This window comes from Bos indicus, chromosome 25 (assembly GCF_029378745.1).
Source record: "Bos indicus isolate NIAB-ARS_2022 breed Sahiwal x Tharparkar chromosome 25, NIAB-ARS_B.indTharparkar_mat_pri_1.0, whole genome shotgun sequence".
NCBI lineage: Eukaryota > Metazoa > Chordata > Mammalia > Artiodactyla > Bovidae > Bos > Bos indicus.
Genome location: NC_091784.1, coordinates 18438732 through 18456909, shown reverse-complemented (window position 1 = coordinate 18456909; position 18178 = coordinate 18438732). Strand labels below are relative to the sequence as shown.

The 18178-nt window shown below is 42.4% G+C and overlaps 1 protein-coding gene across 2 annotated transcripts in view; it reads right to left on the bottom strand.

Moving 5' to 3' along the window:
• IQCK (IQ motif containing K) overlaps nt 1-18178 on the bottom strand; it is a 161499-nt gene that overhangs the window by 89074 nt on the left and 54247 nt on the right. The gene's annotated exons all lie outside the window — the stretch shown is intronic.

Below are 18178 nucleotides of genomic sequence, written 5' to 3'. Positions count from 1 at the left end.
CACTGCAGAGGGTGACCATAGCCATGAAACTAAAAGACACTTGATCCTTGGAAGAAAAACTATTACCAACCTAGACAGATTAAAAAGCAGAGATATTTCTTTGCCAACAAAGGTCTGTTTAGTCAAAGCTATGGTTTTTCCAGTAGTCATGTATGGATGTTAGAGGTGGACTATAAAGAAAGCTGAGTGCTGAAGAATTAATGCTTTTGAACTGTGGTGTTGGAGAAGATTCTTGAGAGTCCCTTGGACTGCAAGGAGATCAAATCAGTCCATCCTAAAGGAAATCAGTCCTGAATATTCATTGGAAGGACTGATGCTGAAGCTGAAATTCCAATACTTTGGCCATCTTATGCGAAGAACCGACTCATTGGAAAAGACCCTGATGCTGGGAAAGATTGAAGGCAGGAGGAGAAGGGGACGACAGAGGATGAGATGATTGGATGGTATCACCAACACAATGGACATGAGTTTGAGTAAACTCTGGGAGTTGATGAAGGACAGGGAAGCTTGGTGTGCTGCAGTCCATGGGGTTGCAAAGAGTCAGACACAACTGAGTGACTGAACTGAACTGTCTAGTTCCCAAACCAAGAATAAGTGTGAATCAGGGCAGATGAAGAGAACTTAATCTTTGGAGAGGAGTCCCTATGAATTATTAGTCATTTCAGCAGCCCAGCTCAAAAGGATAGAAGCCATGCCAAGCCCTTTTCTCTCTCTTGGAATCAGTGCAACTGGCTTCAGGTCAAATAAAAATTGAGATGGAGTAGAGGTGACTGCTCATCTTTGGGGAACTGGGGAGGCGAGGGGAAACAAGAGTGTCAATCCCAGGAGAAGGCAGCTGAGGCTCCCAGGGGCTTAAACTGGACCCCCGACCCCCACCCCTGAGCAAACAGGTTTGACTATTCCAGCGGGGCAACAGCACTGCCGAGTGTTTCCAAGAATTGTCTTATTGGCACATTTGTCAGGTCCTCTCTTTTTTTTCCCCTCAAACCTGAATTAAATCTATTTGAATCACAATTGATTCTGTAATTTTGAGAAGGAACAAGAATTTATTCTTCTGACTGTGTACACATGTGTGTATAAATACACACACATGTGCATGCACACACACACACAATTCTTCCCCCGCTCCCCACAATTTTGGGAGGATCAGTAAACTTTTTCAGGACCTAGAAAAGTTATAGCATACTCACAAAATGCACAAGAGAATCTGAGAAGTTAGTCTTTATTAATTTCTCCATCCAGTTGCAAGATGAAAGTTACCATCTGAAATGGCATTTATGGTCTATGGCCATTCCACTCTAAATGCGCCTGATCTCGTCCGAAATGGCATTTATGAAGAAGAAAGCAGAAAGGAGAATGGCTTGCTTTATATTGAAACTGAATCTTGAAATCAAAATTTGTTCCACTTTTCATTAGGTAAAAGATAAAGCTGTTTTCTTGTAACATGAAAGAACAAGCTAGATGCAGTCATTTACAAAATGACACAGGCCTTAAATCAACCATCATTCATAAAACCTTTCACCAATTCATAGGGCCGGCATTTGAAAATCTCTACTCATGGTATTCAGCAAGAGATTACCCAGTCCCTGCCCTCAGCCTTAATTGGTTTCCCAGACATTCTATGTTGGAGGCATCACCATCTTGAGTAATGAACCTCAAATATTTGGAAGAAGTACAATAGAGTAGTGGTCCCCAACTTTTTTGGCACCAGAGCCTGGTTTCGTGGATGACAGTTTTCCATGGGCCAGGGGTAGGAGGTGGTTTGATTCAAGTGTGTTACCTTTACTGTGCACTTTATTTCTATTATTATTACATCAGCTCCGCTTCAGATCAGTGATTAGTAATGCCTCCAGGCATTAGATCCTGGACGTTGGGGACCCCTGCAGTAGAAGTTATCTGGAATGGGACTTCCAGACTAGTCATTAGGTCCAGAATCTCCTAGGATTCTTTTAATCCAGCCTTTCATGACATGAGGAATGGCTCCAAGAAACCTCTTGCTTACCCGCCCACCAACTCCACTCTGAGAGACGAACAAAACAGTTATTACCCAGCATGGGGCTGAATCATTCTCCCACATAAACACAGGGTCAAGTCCCAGTTTACCAACCCCATCATCGGAAGCCACATAAGGGTCCAGTCAACAGTGCTCCCTAACAATACACTGCGAGACCTTGTGCTCACCCTTGGGCTGCAGGTTTAACCATCTTCAAGACCAGGGCTGGTTATTTTATGCTGTTCGATAAATATGCCCAGATTGCTGTGTTATTTAGTCTCTTCGTAACTGAGTACATGTTTTCTCCAAACTGGTTTAAGGAGAAACTTAAGGAGACCTGTCTCTTCCTGTGTCCTTCTTCCTGCTCCAGGGGTGTCTGAGAAGAGCAGACCACCTCCTTCCTCATCTCTTCCAAACTTCTTACAGTGGATCTTAGCTTGTTTTGTGCCATAATCCCTTTACATTTTGGAAATTTGGATTTCTTCTCTGAATAATATTTTTAAAAATACAATAGTAAATACATAAGATTTTTAAGCAAACCAATTATATTAAAATATAGTTATCAAAATGGGATTCCCAGATGGTGCAGTGGTAAAGAATCAGCCTATCAATGCAGGAGACACAGAGGACACAGTTTCAGTCTCTGGGTTGGGAAGATCCCTTGGAGGAGGAAATGGCAACCCACTCCAGTATTCTTGCCTGGAAAATCCATGGACAGAGGAGCCTGGTGGGCTGCACTCCATGGGGTTGCAGAGAATTGAACACGACTGAGTGACTGAACACAACAACAATAGTTATCAAAAGATTTTTTAAAACTGTTGGTAAAATACTAATGTACTTGCTTCTAAATCATACTGTAAATAAAACTGCTAATGGCAGTTCCATTAACTAATTTAATTTGAAGAAAGAGACAAGTGTAAATGATATTTCAAGATCACTGTAACAACCATAGCTGGATGTGAAAACATCTGATGGTTGCTATTAGAGACAAAGTTACAGTTACTGTGGATACTATTGAAGTTTGTGTCCTACATTCATAAGTAAAAGAGAGGCTAAATTTCAGTTAGAGATCAGTGAAAATAAAGAGGTAATTTCTCTATCGTCCAAGGTCAAGGACCCCTGAATCATAGACAATTGTGGCTGGAGCTGGGAACCAGGAAAGATGAGTTTTGCATACAGGATGAGACTAAAGACTCAGGATTTAAAAATAAACAAGATGAACCCAAACAGTGAAATTAGACTATCTAAAAACAGTGAGTAGGAAGTTATGGAATTTGACCAAAAGGTTATTAAAGGGCTACTTCCTAGAGGGAAGAGAGATTCAATGGAATATGGTGATGTAGTTATTGGAGAAAAAAAGGTTTCATGTTTTTATTCCCAGTAAGTTGTGATTCTTCAGTAAACCTATTAACTTTCAATATCTAACTCTAATTTTCCCCAAAGCATTTCAGTAAATGGTTTCCCATTCAGCTACTTGCTTGGGCCTGAAATCTCCAAGTCATTCTTGCCTTAGCTCTCTGTCACTCCGCATCCAACATCAAAATAGATCCCAAATCCGACCTCTTCTCACCTTCTCCGCTGCAAGCCACAATCATCTCCTGCCTGCAAGCGCCTGCTCACTGGCCTCCCTGTTCGCACTAGTAATGCAACTCCCCATCCAGCTGCCAGGGTGATCTTTTTAAAAGATAAATTGGATTACTTCACTCTTCTGCTCAGAACCCTCCAGTGGTTTCCTATCATGCTCAAAAGAAAAAAAAGAAGAATCCAAACTCTTCATCACTGCATCCGAGGCCCCACCAAAGAGGCAGCCTCTCTAGCCTCTCTGTCTCTTGTCCTCCCATTCTCTCGGCCTCCCTCATCTCTTTGTGCCTCACTGGCCATGTTCCTGTCTCTGGGACTTCGCAGTGGCTGTTTCCTCTGCCTGGAACACTCTTCCTTCCAGTCTTCATAAAGTTGGCTCCCTCCGCGTGTCATTCAGGTGTCAGTGTCACCTCCTTGGAGAAGTGAGCTTCCCTGCCTTCCCTAAAAACACTAGTACCTCTTACCCCAGGCCTGTGACTCTCAATCCACTTACTCGGCTTTATTTTTCTTCAAAGCACTTGGGTCTTCTTTACATTATACAATATGTTTATTTGTGAGTTTGGTTATTGTCTGTCCTTACAAGGTAAATTCCACAGGAGCCAAGACTTTCTGTCTCTTGTACCTATGGTATCTTGTATCTGTGGTACCTAGAAAAAGTGCCTGGAAAAAGGCAGGCATTCAATAAGCATTTTTGAGTGAATAAGTATTATTATAGATAAGAAAACAGAGGGCTTCCCTTAATGTCAGAATGTATCAGTGGCAGAGCTGAGGTTAAAGGCAGATAACTCTGTCTTCCTCTTGCCTGGTCATGCTGCTCCCCATGTTTCATCTTGCCAAAGCAACGGTTACTATTCTCTTAAGATTAAGGATAAGATAAAAGCTATCATTCTTTGAATACCTACCGCAAGCCCTCTGCAGTAAGACTGTCTTTCATTTTTATTTGCCTTTCGTACCCTCCCCCTTCTTGTGGTATCAGCCCTCAGATTTTGTTCTGACTGCTCCCCACCCCATGTCAGGGGTAACGTGGGTTACGGCGCCTTGCCATCCCCAGGCCAAGGTGTGCATCTGAAACCCAGGGTGAGCCAAGCAGATGCCCTTTCCCTGGAACAGGAATCTTGAGTGGAATGTCAGAGACTAGAGGGGTCTATACACCCTGGGTCCCTAAACCTGCTTCTTAGGCCAGACCCTTACATTTCCTTTTGTGTCTGTGGGTTACCTTTTTACCTTCAATACATTCCCTTTTTCTCAAGTAGCTTTTAACTTTCCATTGCTTGCAACAAAAAAACTCTGATGCCATCTTTTAACTGTCACAGCAACCCTATGATGTAGGTTTTATTACCATCCCCATAGTACAGAAGAGAGAAGTAAGGTCCAGAGGTGTGAAGGGATAGCTCCAGGTCACCTAACATCATACATTATGTTGGCTGCATACAGGTCCCAAGACATCCACCTCCAATCCCCAGACTCTGTGAATATATATATATGTGTGTGTGTGTGTGTGTACATATACTCCCTTATATGGCAAAAAAGGCTTTGTAGCTGTGATTAAATGAATAGTTTTGAGATTATCCTGGATTATCTAGGTGGGCCTAATGATATAATCACAAGGGTCCTTATGAGAGGGAAGCAAATGGAGATACTGCTACAGAAGCAGGCCCCATGACAACAGGAACAAGAGGTCAGAGCAATGCAAGGAAAGGGTCAGGAGCCTTCCAGGATGCAGGCAGCCTCCAGATACCAGAAAAGACAAGAAAAGAATTCTCCCCTAGAGTCTCGAGAAGGGACCAGCCTTGTCAACACAGACCTGAGCCCTGTGAAACTGATTTTGGGCTTCTAGCCTCCGCCTCCAGAACGAAGGCAATGGCACACCACTCCAGTACTCTTGCCTGGAAAATCCCATGGACGGAGGAGCCTGGAAGGCTGTAGGCCATGGGATTGCTGAGGGTCAGACATGACTGAGCGACTTCACTTTCACTTTTCACTTTCATGCATTGGAGAAGGAAATGGCAACCCACTCCAGGGACGGGGGAGCCTGGTGGGCTGCTGTCTATGGGATCACACAGAGCCGGACACACGACTGAAGAGACTTAGCAGCAGTCCCATCAGCCTCCAGAACTGTAAAAAGATAAATCTGTGCTGCTTTAAGCCACCAAGGTTGTGGTAATTTACCAAACAGTCATAGGAAACTAATACTCCAACTCCTAAATGTCAGAGCTCAGACTGGAACCCAGAAGTGTCTGCCATGCTGCCTCACGCAGGCTCCCAGAGCTTGTCCCCAAAGAGCCACACAGAAACGACAGGAAAAAGGAGAGGAAGCAGACTGTGTGCCCCAGGGAAAGGGCCACCCCCACGACACACCTCCAGTGAGAGGGAGGCACTCAGCATGTCCTGAATTCAGGAAGCAGCTCTCTTTCCTTCCTGTTTGAAGATGAAAGTTAACATAAAGAGCAAAAAAAAAAAAAAAAGATTATCAGGATACTCTGGCCTTTGGAATTACTGAGACAGAAATCTTCTATAAGACAAAATGAATCTAAAGGATTTTTTCCTTTCAACAGGGCATGACAACAAATTTTCTGCCAGGCTACCATCTAACTATGATCTTTAGTGCAGAATACATGCCGTTTCCTGTGCCGTTCTGAAGGCATGAGCGTTTTGGGTCTCACAAAACGCTTAAGCTCAGCACAGACCATCCTACAAACGCTGGTGTTTGTCCTCAAACGGCACAGTGAGTCTTCTGTTTTCATCTCGGGTTTTGGTCATAAGATACCTTTCACCAATCTGAAAGTATTGAGGATTTTTCTTTTCTTTTATCCAACGGTAGAACTTAGCTGAAAAGAGATTTCGCCCAAAGCAAACTTTTCTTTTCTCTTCTATAACATAATCTTTGTTTCATTGAAGGTCTCAGTTTTAATGATGTTTTTCATGAGCCTTTTCCCCAGGGACACCGGGCCAGAGAGGCAGCAGCGTGCTTTTTGTTCCTTGTATTTATTTAGTGATTGATCTGTGCAAGCAAACTGGACTAATACTTTTTGGTCAAAATAAAAAGTTAAATGTTTCCTGTTCTTAGTATGATAGCAAACAATTTCACTGTTTCTTATGGGCTGGTTAAATCAGGACTCCATTCAATAAAAGAGGACAGCACTGGATTCACAAACAGGAGCAAGGAAAAGAGGAGAAATGATGTAATCTGCCGCTGCTGAAAGGTGGGGATGAAGACCCCCCTCCTCAGGCTGATTGGAACATGCGCAGATTGTTTCATTTCTCCCAACTATCACTCCTTTGTCTATAAGAGAATCGTGCATCCCTGCTCTTCCATTCGCCTGCAGTTTTTCCCGAAGCAGGTGGTGTCAATTCCCTATAACACTGATATTGAGCTTTCTCACGGGCCCTGTACTGAACAATGAAGTGTGAGCAGAAGTAATATTGGCCTGGGTTGCTCGTTGCCCTTCTCCCTCTGCCGTGGGACTGAGGAAGGTGCTGTTCCTCCTTCCCAGGCCCCAGAATGAAAAGAGACTTGGAGCAGGGCAAAGAGGAAACATAGCCAACAAAACTGGGTGAAGAATAAATCTTTGTTGTTATAAGGTATTGAGATGTAAGGGTTGTTTGTTACTACAGCAAAATCTAGAGAGAGCTGACTAATATGGAATTCAAGAGGGTAGCTGGGTAAATATTATGTAGGAGAACATATCAGGGCTCTTTCACGTGCAAGTATCATAACTCTTACTCAGAATGGCTTAAGCAAAAACAGAATAAAAGGGGGGGAGTATTTATCTTGAAAAAGGAAAAGAAAAAAGGTATTTATTAATTCACTTTACTAATAGGGGTAGAGTTCGCTTTAGATGAGGTCAGAGAGGTTCAAAACAGTGCCGTAGGGACTCAGACTCTGGCCGCCTCTCAGTTCTGCTGTTACCCCAGGTACAGTCTCTTTAGATAATTGCCCTCAGCTGCTCAAGGCTTATAACCTCAAAGTTTGAAATCTAGAGGAAAAGACAGAAAAGTTTTCCTGGTTGCTTCTTGAAAAATCTTGGGGCTGTCTCTGGGCTTGTCTCTCATTTAACCGTGGTGGTCAGGGGAATTCACTGCTCTGGTCACATACTGGGTCACAAACTCAGCCCAGAGCCAGAGGTGGAGTCAGTTCACTTTGTGCTTGAACTGAGAAGGGGAGAGGGATGATCCTTCCAAAAACACAGGGAGTACTGTAACCAAAAGAAGGGGGAAATCAGTGCAGGGCTGGAAAAAACATAATGTCTAAAATACAACAAGAAAATGGAATGAAATGAAATAGAATAAATACTCTTTCATTTTGCAATTCTTTTTAGTTCTTAATGTAACTCTGTAGACAATATGAAAACTACAAAATAATGAAGAGGGGAAGACAAAAGCCATAGTCTTGCCATTTGGAGTGAAACATCCCTTTGAAAGAACTTAGATCTAGAGTTATTTAATTCTATGATGATCCTTGACTTAAAATGTTTCCTTTCACTGTATAGTTTAACAGATATGTATAGATTATATATTGTAAAATTTCATTATTTGTATAAACCTAAGAATTTTTAAAGGGTGGTCAATGTTTATATAAAACAGCTACATAAAAGTGCAGATCTTAAAGCAAAGAGTCATGGAAAAGAAATGAGTAGCTGAAAAGCGATGGGCAGCGTGAAGAGCTTATTAAATTATTGGGACCTATGGGACAAGGACCCATCATTTATGTGATAAGCAATAGGCAGCTACTGGTCCGCCGGTGAGAAATGATCGCGACCTCCCAGCTGTGATCTGACAATATGATGATGTCAAGTCTCAAAGACAGCTGGACTTGGGAGAATTTATTTAAGCAGAACATTAAAATAAATCCAGGCTCATACTTTAGATGGCTCCCTCGGCTGGTAGTTAAGATTATTTGAGGCAATAAATGCTACGACACATAATATATACAAAGGAGCGGCATCTGACACAGGAGCTGACTCTAAAATGAACACCTAAAATGAAAATCACACTTAGCCAAAACCTTCCCTTGGCACACGTTAAATTACCCATATAAAGACGTGGCATCTTTCCAGTGGTCTCAGGTAGCCTGTGTTTTCCATCTTAGTACTGATCGCTAAGTACCAGGTGATAGGCAGAAGGGCGGAGTAAGCAGTCGTGCTCCAACAAGCACTGACTCTGGAGCCAGGCAGCCTCGGTCCGAATCCTACCCCTGCTATTTCCTAGCTTTCGACCTTGGGAAGTAACGTACATCGCTGCGCCTCAGCTTTTTCTCTGACATACGGCTGCTGCCGGCACAGCTAGAACCCATGGGCTCTCCAGTGTTTCCTTACATATCTCACCCTTCCTTACAGCTGTTTTGAGGCCTTGCTCTGTGAGGAGAGGCGAGAAGATTAAGAACGAGGGTGGTTCCTCCATTCTTTTCTTCTTTTTGTTTTAGTGACTTCAAAAATGAGATGTTCCAAATATAATTTAATTTATTATAAGAGGCTGTCCAACCTGTATCAGTCTTTGCATAAGTATGAAATAAACTGTTCTTTCTGCTGTTGTTTGTAACTGCAACCTAGTCTAGGCTAACTTGATTAACACAGTGGGTAAATAATAGTTCCCACTTTGTAGGGTTGTCATGGGGGTTAAATTAGGTAATATTTATATACTGTTCAAATAGTACCTGAGTAAACAGCAGGGCTTCCCTGGTGGCTCAGACAGTAAAGAAACTGTGTGCAAAGCGAGAGACTCGGGTTTGACCCTCCGGTGAGGAAGATTCCCCTGGAGAAGGGAATGGCTACCCACTCCAGTATTCTTGCCTGGAAAATTCCATGGACAGAGGAGCCTGACAGGCTACAGTCTGTGGGGCCACAAAGAGTCTGACACGACTGAGCACACACATAAACACTATATAGATGCTTGGTTGGTAGGTAGGTAGGTAGGTCGGTTATGTAGGCAGACAGACAGACACAGAAGGAAGCAGTCGCCTTCTAGGCTGCTCATATGGTAAGTGTCACATAAAACTGAAGACACTAAGGAGAGAGCTAAATACTGTGTCCCATTTTATGCTTCACCTCCAGAGTAAATGCAGGGGAAATTGCCTGCATTTTTAAAAGATCTTGTTTCTCTCTATTTCTCTCCCTCTCCCTATCTCTCCTTCCGCCAAAAGCACATTGAATTAGCATAAATAAGTCCACATACATTGCAATTCCAACTGTGCATAAAATCTGTCCATGAAGACAAATGACCATGTTAGTCTGTGTCATGGTTCCATGACACATAGTAGGCATCCAGTAAATGGTAGCCAGCCAATTTATGAAAATGCCTGCCTCATGATTTTAGAGCACAATTAAGCATATAATAAATATTAGCTGAATAGATAAGCAATTAAATTAAAAATAACTCCCTTCAAAACAACTGAAATGTACCCATTCATATATGTGTCAATAGTGGGGAAAGATGTATTTCCTTAATAGCTGGCACCAGAGTTTCTCCTAGGTAAGGAACCAGCTTTGTTTAGATGAAAGACCATTTTACAGATGGAAAAACTGAGGCTCTGAAAGCTTAAGTCATGTGTGCTGAGTCACATGGCTGGAAATGGTAGAGCACGGTTTAGTATGCAGAACTGTGATTCCAGAGCCCAGGGTCCCAACCCCTACACTGCACTATCTCCACTTTGACTTCCAGACCATTATTACTCCACCCTTGACAGCCCCTGGATTTCACATGCAGCATCTTCTTCAACCCACCCCATAAGCCTCTCAGATACGTCGTTATTCATACTGATGACACCTCCGACACCAAGGCCTCCAGGCCGTGTGATTGCATGACCCCCATCTTCCTTTGTGACAGTCCCCCAACAGAACGGTCACATCTTAGAATGGGTCGCCCCTGAAGACCGTCACATCTCAACTTCCCAAATTCCTGATCTGATCATAACCTTCCCTGTCCTTTCATCTTTTCCACCTACTCACTTCTATTTATATTATTTGTCGCTCCTGCATGAGACTATGACTTGGGTTATTGGTGTCCATCTAGAACAGGGCTCAGCAAACCAGAGCCCGGGGCCAAATATGGCCCAGCACCTACTTTTGTAAAGAGAGCTGTGTTGGAACACAGCCATGCCCCTGTGTCGCATATTGTCTATGGCTGCTTTCATGCTACGAGTCTGGAGCTGAGTTGTTACAACAGAGACCAAATGATGTGGCCTGCAAAGCCTAAAAGATTTACTATGCTGACCTGACCTAGAAAGTCATTTCCTTGTTCCCCAGGAGCCATGTTTTTAGGGCAAGCCCATGGCTCTGATTATATTAATCCTCCTCCTTGTCACTGGGAAAATTGGATTTGGCACTGGAGGGCCGCAGGGAGGGAGAACGAGGCTGAGGTAAGGGAACTGGCTGGTGAGCTGTGTCTGATCGGAGCCAGGTCTCAACCTGGGTAACCGGGGCCTCCTCACACCGTGAGGCTTCTCACTTGGGCTCACACTTGTCACTCTTCCCCTCCCCACCCCAGGGCCATTTTCCTGAAAACTCGGTCTCCTCCGCCATCACTCCAGCCATCTCCAGTGGAGAAAAGCCCACAGCCCTCCCGGTTAACCACCAGTCAATAGATGCCTCCTTGACACAGCCCATCCGCTATTCAATCAGCTGCTCACGAGGAGCTTTGAAGCATCTTGTTATTTCTCTTCCTTTTAGTGTTTTATTATCAAACATTTCAGATATAAAAAGTAGGCAGAAGGACTTCCTTGGTGGTCCAGTGGTTGGGACTGCCCTGTTGCCAGTGTGGGTTCGATCCCTGGTTGAGGAACTAGGATCCCACATACCACACAGTGAGGCCAAAAAAAAAAAAAAAATATATATATATATATATATATATATATATATATATATTTAAAGTAAGCAGAAAAAAAAATTAACCCAGGTCACCATCCAAACTTAATTATATTCTTCTCCATTTCAGTCACTCAGTGTAACTTCCCCCAGCTCCATCCATTGACATCATAAGGTTACATATTTCATTCATAAGTTCATAAGTATTTCAGCATGTTTCTCTAAAAAGTAAACTTTTTAATCATGACTATGCAATCATTGTGTGTAACAATTCCCTATATCATCAATTATTTATTAAGTGTTCAGATTTCCAGTTGCCTCCTACTTTTTCTTTCTAATTTGTTTCTTTGAATCAGGGCTCAAATAAGATTCATTGAAATTTCTAAAACTGTATGGACCCTACCACTCCCATTTTAGTGCTTCCAAGTTGGTTACTTCCAACATGAACACGTCACGTAGTGCTCCTTCTCTTTCCAAAAATTGATTGTTAAACATTAACATAATTCAGAAGATATGGTATTTCATGAGAAAACTGTAAGACATTATTCTTAGAAATGTTAACAATGTTTTCCCATCCCTAAGATCCTGCAAATAAAATTTGCAGCCCCAAAATGTCTCTTTGCCATGTGCCGTGAGGGTTATTCTGAGCTGAAAACAATCAAGGCCCAGAAGACTCAGGAAGAAACTTCAACCTTCCTCCTAACTACTCAAAGAATTTAGATAGAGGGCCTGTGCCTGGAATAGAGTTAATCACCAGATAAGTCTGCAGAGAATGTGAGTGGGGTGTGGTGGGGAAACATAGAGATCAGAGGTCACTCTCTGGCCCATTGTCTCTGCAGGGCTGCTCCAACATTTATTTACCAAACATTTGCTTTTCCAGCTTTGCGTCAATTGCCTTCCTCCCCTTTGAAGTCCCAGATCCCTACCCTTAACATCTTCTTTTGTCTTTAGCTGAAGATGGTATTTAAGGTGAGGGTCTCAGCCATTTTAGTAAGTTACTCAGTTCTTCTAGGTCTCTCCCGTGGACACATGTTATGAAACTTTTGTCTGATTTCCTCCTGATAATCTGTCTCCTGTCAATTTAATTCTTACACCAGTGAGAAGAACCTAGAAGGGTAGGGGGAAATTTCTCCCTCCCCGAGGATCCTCTGGGCCTAGTCTAGACCTTTTGCTATATTAGCTTTGCCAGTCTTCAATCCTGAGTCTTCCCAACCATCTGTTTCCTCCACCCGCTTTCCAGGATTGCAGAGGGTTGTTGGAAATAATCTCCTAAACAGGCTGCTGTATGCATCACAAATTCAGACCATCAGCTGGGCCATCTCTATTTATCCTAGTTGGTTCCCTATCAGTTTCACCATAGCAGCTGCTGCTGTCTCCTCCCCACCCCCACGAGCCTCGGAACCTGCCTGGGCCTCCCTCTCAGCAGATGCCTTCACATCCACATGAATGACCAGGACAGCACCGACCATGAACTTTCTCAGCTTTTCTCCCTCCCCGCTCAGATTCCTCTCACTTTTCCCTCTGGATGCAATCACAAGTTCTCAGCCAGGGGCCCTTCTGTCTCCCCGCATCCCACATTTGGCAGCACATGGAGACAGGCGCGATGGTGATGACTGCAGGGGGCGCTACCAGCATGCGGTGGGGGTGCTGGAGATGCTGTGCAACATGCTATTGTGTACAGGCCACCCTTCCCCCCACCAAAGAAGAATTACCCAGTGCTAAGTGTCAGCAGGGCTGCCCAGGTGGCTCAGCGGTAAAGAATCTGCCTGGCAATGCAGGAGATGCAGGTTCGATCCCTGGGTTGGGAAGATCCCTTGGAGTAGGAAATGGCAACCCACTCCAGTATTCTTGCCTGGAGAATCCCACAGACAGAGGAGCCTGGTGGCCCATAGAGTCACAAAGAGTCCAACCGGACTGAGCGATTGACCACACACACACACACAAATGACAACAACAACAATCAAATGTCAGTAAGGCTGAGGCTGGGGAAACCTGGAGTAGAGATCATCTCCTACCTTACCTGGCTCTCTGCTCTCCCTGCTCACGAGCATTCCCAAGAAGGATGTAGCCCCTGAGGTCTGGCCTCTTCAAGACCAATCCTGGGCACCAACCAGCACTAGCCCCACGTGACTGGTGCCAGGCCTGCTGGGGGGGTGGAGTGGGTGGAGCATACATGGTCTTGTACATCTGCATTTCCCTATAATGCTTTGTTAACATCTGTTTTACAACACTCACTACAGAATCTATAGCTAGTTGTAAACACCTCTCTCTCACCCCAAGGGTCGGAGCCATATTTTATTTATCTCTGTTTCTCCACAGCACCAAGCTCTGCGTTGCATTTGGGAGGTGTTCAATAAATATTTATTGCATCAAATTAGATTAGTATCATTTAAATTTTTATCATGCTCTGGGCATCCCTTTGTAAAGCAGAGAACAAACACCATTTAAATCAAGAGCTCTTATGTTTTTGTTCCTGTGGAGTCCAGTTGATATGCTTGCAATTGCTACTTTGCAGTATATTTATATGAGCTGCCAGCGGAAGTTAGCAACAATTTTAAATTTAGGTTATTTGTACAGTAAATAACTAGGGATTTGAGAGAACTCAGTTGGAGAAATTCTCTTATTTTTCAGATTCTTTTTCATTGGTTATTGCAAGTGAAAAAATGTTTCATTTTCAACTTGGAGAATGATATCAAAAACCCTTGTCTTAGAAAAACATATGTAAATCCTTCACTTACTGATCATTTATAGTCAACAAAGGCTTTTCATTTTCATAGTGGACTAAATTAGGTACAAGCTTAGAAGCTTAATAAGAAACAAGATCTTCTAGTATCATACTCCTTTTAATGTATAGTTTCAGATTTTTAAAAACTAGTAATACCTGGAGTCTTTCAAACTCTCAAAACTGAGAAAGTCAGCCAAGAATCTATTCAATTTAGCATTCCCCAGAAAGGTGGATTTAAGCAAAAGATGTGATATTTGTGGGCTAAGTGTCTAATTTCGTGTTTCATACTCTGTTTGATACGGGATTTTACAAATCTTGCTTAATTTCCTGGTGCCTCAGTTTCCTGACATTGTTCTTACAAAGGGCTGATGTGAAAACATTTCCAAAGAATAGGTTAAATATTATTCTCTCTAAATTGAGTAGTCATTCTTCCACTTTTGGCTTAAAATTATGGTTCATTACTTAAATGTCATCTTCCAAGTAAGGTGTTTCCTGACCACGTGATATAAAGTTAGGTCCCCCTCAATACTCTATCCCCATCTGCTTTATCCCACTCTGCTTTATTTTTCCCTATAAGCAACTATTTATAGTACACTTATTTATTTGCTAATTGTCTATCATCCTCCACCAGAACATAAGCTCCATTAAGGCAGGAGTTTTAGCTGCTTTGTTCACCACTCTATCTCCAACACCTAGAATGATGTTTGGCACACAGTAGTACTCAATAAACATGTATTATATGAATGAACAAATAATGCAAATCTAGAAATGACATATACTATAAAGATATCAAAGGCATGAATCAGATGTAATTAAATAAACATGGCTAGATCTCAAAATGTATTTTAGTCAAATAAAAGCAAGTTGCAGGATAATGCATAAATTTTCTCATCTGCAAAATAGGGCTGGTAATAGCATTGTTACAAGGATCAAGTTAGTTCATTAGTATTAAATGCTGAGACCAGTGATATAGCACTCAATAAATGTTAGTTGTCATCATTATTAGGGCTTCCCTGGTGGCTCAGATAGCAAAAAGTCTGCCTGCAATGCAAGAGACCTGGGTTCGATCTCTGGGTTGGGAATATCCCCTGGATAAGGGAATGGCAACTCACTCCAGTATTTTTGCCTGGAGAATTCCATGGACAGAGCAACTTTGCAGGTTACAATCCATGGGGTCAGAGAGTCGGATATGACTGACCAATTAACCCTTTCACTTCACACTTTGGTCATTATTGCTTTATCATTGATGATAAACAGTTCCCATAAAATAATACTACTAATTTTGTATGATATAATCTGTTTATATAGTTAAATAACTAATTTTAAGAATATGGAGGGATGAAATATAGACCAAACATTAATTCTGTGATAAGACTCGGATTAGAATGGTGGTCAAAGAGAGTGTTAACTTTATCTGTCATGTTCTAATATTTTAAATGTAGAATTGATGCATATAACTAAAAGTTAAAATTTAGAAAAGTTTGGTTATAAGACATAATGACCTTTGGGGCTAGGTGGAGAGCAAGATACTGAAGGAGGAACTCCCCAGGTCAGTAGATGCCCAATATGCTACTGGAGATCAGTGGAGAAATAACTCCAGAAAGAATGAAGGGATGTAGCCAAAGCAAAAAGAATACTCAGTTGTGGATGTGACTGGTGATAGAAGCAAGGTCTGATGCTGTAAAGAGCAATACTGCATAGCAGCCTGGAATGTCAGGTCCATGAATCAAGGCAAATTGGAAGTGGTCAAACAAGAGATGGCAAGAGTGAACACTGACATTCTAGGAATCAGCGAACTCAAATGGACTGGAATGGGTGAATTTAACTCAGATGACCATTATATCTACTACTGCGGGCAGGAATCCCTCAGAAGAAATGGAGTAGCCATCATGGTCAACAAAAGAGTCCAAAATGCAGTACTTGGATGCAATCTCAAAAACGACAGAATGATCTCTGTTTGTTTCCAAGGCAAACCATTCAGTATCATAGTAATCCAAGTCTATACCCCAACCAGTAACACTGAAGAAGCTGAAGTTGAACGGTTCTATAAATACTACAAGACCTTTTAGAACTAACACCCAAAAAAGATGTCCTTTTCATTATAGGGGACTGGAATGCAAAAGTAGGAAATCAAGAAACACCTGGAGTAACAGGCAAATTTGGCCTTGGAATACGGAATGAAGCAGGGCAAATAATAGAGTTTTGCCAAGAAAAGGCACTGGTCATAGCAAACACCCTCTTCCAACAACACAAGAGAAGACTCTACACACGGACATCACCAGATGGTCAACACCGAAATCAGATTGATTATATTCTTTGCAGCCAAAGATGGAGAAGCTCTATACAGTCACCAAAAACAAGACCAGGAGCTGACTATGGCTCAGACCATGAACTCCTTGTTGCCAAATTCAGACTTAAATTGAAGAAAGTAGGGAAAACCACTAGACCATTCGGGTATGACCTAAATCAAATCCCTTATGATTATACAGTGGAAGTGAGAAATAGATTTAAGGGCCTAGATCTGATAGACACAGTGAGTGCCTGATGAACTATGGACTGAGGTTCGTGACATTGTACAGGAGACAGGGATCAAGACCATCCCCATGGAAAAGAAATGCAAAAAAGCAAAATGGCTGTCTGGGGAGGCCTTACAAATAGCTGTGAAAAGAAGAGAAGTGAAAAGCAAAGGAGAAAAGGAAAGATACAAGCTTCTGAATGCAGAGTTCCAAAGAATAGCAAGAAGAGATAAGAAAGCCTTCCTCAGCAATCAATGCAAAGAAATAGAGGAAAACAACAGAATGGGAAAGACTAGAGATCTCTTCAAGAAAATTAGAGATACCAAGGGAACATTTCATGCAAAGATGGGCTCGATGAAGGACAGAAATGGTATGGACTTAACAGAAGCAGAAGATATTAAGAAGAGGCGACAAGAATACACAGAAGAACTATACGAAAAAGATCTTCACGACCTAGATAATCACGATGGTGTGATCATTCACCTAGAGCCAGACATCCTGGAGTGTGAAGTCAAGTGGGCCTTAGGAAGCAACACTATGAACAAAGCTAGTGGAGGTGACGGAATTCCAACTGAGCTATTTCAAATCCTGAAAGATGATGCTGTGAAAGTGCTGCACTCAGTATGCCAGCAAATTTGGAAAACTCAGCAGTGGCCACAGGATTGGAAAAGGTCTGTTTTCATTCCAATCCCAAAGAAAGGCAATGTCAAAGAATGCTCAAACTACTGCACAACTGACTCATCTCACACGCTAGTAAAGTAATGCTCAAAATTCTCCAAGCTAGGCTTCAGCAATACATGAACTATAAACTTCCAGATATTCAAGCTAGTTTTAGAAAAGGCAAAGGAACCAGAGATCAAATTGCCAACATCCGCTGGATCATCAAAAAAGCTAGAGTTCCAGAAAAACATCTATTTCTGTTTTATTGACTATGCCAAAGCCTTTGACTGTGTGGATCACAATCAACTGTGGGAAATTCTTCAAGAGATGGGAATACCAGACCACCTGACCTGCCTCTTGAGAAACCTATATGCAGGTCAGGAAGCAACAGTTAGGACTGGACATGGAACAACAGACTGGTTCCAAATAGGAAAAGGAGTACATCAAGGCTGTATATTGTCACCCTGCTTATTTAACTTCTGTGCAGAGTACATCATGAGAAACGCTGGGCTGGAGGAAGCACAAGCTGGAATCAAGATTGCCAGGAGAAATATCAATAACCTCAGATATGCAGATGACACCACCCTTATGGCAGAAAGTGAAGAGGAACTAAAAAGCCTCTTGATGAAAGTGAAAGAGGAGACTGAAAAAGTTGGCTTAAAACTCAGCATTCGGAAAACAAAGATCATGGCATCTGGTCCCATCACTTCATGGGAAATAGATGGGGAAACAGTGGAAACAGTGTCAGACTTTATTTTGGGGGCTCCAAAATCACTGCAGATGGTGACTGCAGCCATGAAATTAAAAGACGCTTACTCCTTGGAAGGAAAGTTATGACCAAGCTAGATAGCATATTCAAAAGCAGGGACATTACTTTGCCAACTAAGGTCCGTCTCGTCAAGGC